The sequence below is a fragment of the Alexandromys fortis genome, unplaced genomic scaffold (genome assembly GCF_014885135.2).
Source record: "Alexandromys fortis isolate MF-2015 unplaced genomic scaffold, M_Fortis_MF-2015_v1.1 scaffold_40, whole genome shotgun sequence".
NCBI lineage: Eukaryota > Metazoa > Chordata > Mammalia > Rodentia > Cricetidae > Alexandromys > Alexandromys fortis.
Window position 1 is genome coordinate 6,675,775 of NW_026067966.1, and position 3,367 is coordinate 6,679,141.

The window sequence follows — 3,367 nt, forward strand, 5'->3', positions numbered from 1 at the left end:
ATATATATAAATTTTATAGATATATAAATATATATACATATATTTTATATATATAAAGCTAGATATTGCAAGACAGAATTGTGGACTTCTTATATGATATTTCTTCTTAAATATAATGTTCTTCAAATATATGCCAAAAAACTCTGGAAAAGGGAAATATGTTGCTGTTTTTCTCTAATACCTTATATTAGCTGTACCTTAGTTTTTAATCATACTTTCTGATTTATTTATATAAATATATAAATATGCATATCTATTATATGTATCATACATACTAGATATTGAAGTTAATAATAGCAAAACAAATTGCTTTTGCACATACAACTCTCATCGGCAGAAATAATCATAGTTACTTAGTAAATATTAGTGATTAATGAATAAGAGAACTATATAAGCATAATAACCTTGCTCTCTAAAGGATAGAAACTTGATACAAAATTGGTTAATATCTTGATTTCAAAATATATGTAGGTTTAAAGATTATCACACAAAGGAAAAGGCATATAGGAAATTTAGAGCATGATCAACAGTATAGTATAATAGTACAACAAAATTAAAATTGTCTTGATCATAGAAAAGTAAATAGAACTCACAAGGAGAATCCCATTGGTAGACATTTTTCTTAAGTTGGAATTTACAAATTATGTCTTCAGGCAATTCAAAGATAACTAATCATTATTGACTTTTGGAAAAGACAGCTTTTTTTTTCATTTTTTTCCTTTCCTATTTTGCCTGTTTTACTTAAATAGATAAAATATATTGTATGTGTCATAATGACCCCACCTCCTACAATTAACACAGGAGTTGTTAGCCCCGATCTGTTACTCCCTTCCTCCAAAATAATACAATTGTTTTACTCAAAATGGATTTCAAGCACTAAATTTCCAGCCTCCCAGAGGCCACACAGCTAAGCACTTTTCCCCCTGTTTTAGTGAAAGTGATGTAAAATGCTAAAGGCCAAGTTTCTTAAGTAAAGGAATTTCAGTCACAAGGTCTGAGCTGTGGCACTAATCTAATCTACTTTCTGTGGTAAAAAACATGACAAAAAGCAACTTAGGAAAGAAAGGCTTGGCCCATCATCAAGAGACGCCCAAGCAGGGACTCCAGACAGGAGCTTGAGGCAGAAACCACAGAGGAATGCTGCTTGTTGGCTTGCACCACAGCTTACATTCAGCACATCTCTCACAGATCCAGACAGGCCACATGTGTAGGGACAGTTGGTCCATGGTTAGCTGGGTGTTCCTACATGTGTTAGCCATCAAAATAAATTGCCCCACAGACAAGCTCCCAGGCCAGTCTTGTGAAAGAAAGTTTCCAGTTGAAGTTCCCTCTTCACAGGTATTTACAGTTGACAACTAAGAGTATCTATCACAAGCCAAGAATCTGGTAGTTAGCAAGTCAATATATCAGCTCTGTAGCAGGTTATAACAAGCTAGTGCGTAGACAAATTAGTCTTTACATTCAGAGCTAGGGTGAAGTTAAGATGTGCTGGACTGGTCCTTCTGTGTATTAGGTGAGAAAGCATTTCCTTGTTCTACAAAGACAGCTTACTTTGTTTGATTTCTGAACCACTAAAGCTCTTTTATTAAAGTCAGCAGTACATCATCTTCAGATGTTATTCTTTATCAGACCTATAGTCCCATTGTCATCTTGATTTCTCTTCTCTCATTGGGTTCACCTGATTAAATGAAAGGTTCTTAACATTATGAATGGGGTCATGCAAAGAAGCACACTGCTAGATTCCAGCAGCATCTTAGTATAGGACAATGGATGTCTGTTTCCTCTACCTCAGAAACCAACAGTCTTACATGCTTTACAGAACTGAGCCTCCAAAAATGTAAGCAAACCTTCAGCCTGTTATTGAAGGTGTGTACGAAAAGATGCATGCCTTTATCTTGAAAACATTAGGATTTGGTGCTGCTATGATGTTCACTTTGTTATATAATTCTGACCTAATACATTTGTTCTACAGTTTTATAATGCATGGACATCAAATATTTAAAATTATTAATGTAATTAACCACAAATATCCATAATATGCTGTTTTTATATGTAAGTCATGATGATGTATGGGCGTGTTTGTAATCAATAAGACTTTTGCTGTTTACTTCCTAAATAATTTTTATTTATAACAAAGATTTGAATAACAATGTCACCTTAGAAATCAAACATAAAGTGAGACTGTGGTCCTATGTATGTGTCAGAATTGATGATCTTGACCCCTGGATTCCAGATGGATCATTAAAGTCAACCCTTCTGCCAGTTAGTCTCTAATTTCGTACTGTGCACTCCATCTGGTAACACACGTGCTTTGTCAAGGGCTTCTGGTCTGCCTTACTTTACACTATTAAATAGATTTCAACAGCAGCTCTCACACAAAAATTTATACATTTATGTTTTAAGAGTATGTATCACAAAAATTCAAGAGCAAAATATAAGCAAGGAAACCAAAAGTATATCAGAATTTAGTTGGGTTACCTAGTCTAGTAATTAGCAGAAACCTGAATCACACTAATTAGTGTTAAGTTTTAATGGCAAATATTAAGTGCTTATTTGTTCATTCTTTTACATATAGGTTAGAGTTCAAATCCAGAACACATGGGAATTCTAGACTGAATAAAAATGAGTTTCTAACAAACACTGAACAAGCATGTAATAAAAACTCACCAGACATCATGAATGGAGCCCTAGGCAATCTCTAAGAGACAATCAGACATTTTTCTATGTAGTCCAAGTTGCTCTTAAACTCAATACTCTCCTGTGTCCACTTTTTTGTCCTCAGATTAGAGGTGCGTACCAACACAACTGTCCCTAGGAAAAATAAGAACTGAGCATAACAATCTAACTTGGTGAATCAGTTAGTTCATTGTTTCAATAAAAATAATGAGCCCTACCACAAAATCCTTGCTTTGAAGCATAAAACATAACCTTTAATCTTCACTAGAAAGGACGACAAATAAAGACCAGATAATTAAGGACAATGTGCGTTTACTCTAGACAATAAGGACTTGGGTTCCCTCCACCCTGAACTTTTCTTAGAACTTCATGGGAAGTCTTCCTAGAGATTTCAACTAGAAATCACATAGTTAGGTTCATGACCATGACTCTAATTCATAAATTATTTGATACCAGATTTCAGAAGAGGCATCTTTACACATGATTGGTACTATTTTTAATATCAATGTCAACAGGCTCTGGATCTGTACCATTGTTCACTGCTTCAGGGCATTTAGATGAGAGGTAGCAAGTCAGTTACAGCAGTTAGAAAATGAACACAAAGCAACAATTTGTTTTTCTGTGACCAACCTAGAATACACATTTTTCATCTAAAAAAATAAAAAGGATGGGGGCTGGAGAGATGGCTCAT

General features: G+C 34.4%; 1 long non-coding RNA gene across 1 annotated transcript in view; it reads right to left on the reverse strand.

Annotated features, from left to right (window-relative positions):
- The window catches only part of LOC126508836 (uncharacterized), a 12,530-nt gene extending 9,464 nt beyond the window's left edge, over positions 1–3,066 (reverse strand). Inside the window, exon 1 of the long non-coding RNA XR_007593977.1 lies at positions 2,668–3,066. This is a non-coding gene — a long non-coding RNA (uncharacterized lncRNA). The remainder of the gene's footprint in view (positions 1–2,667) is intronic.
- Positions 3,067–3,367: the final 301 nt, after the last annotated feature.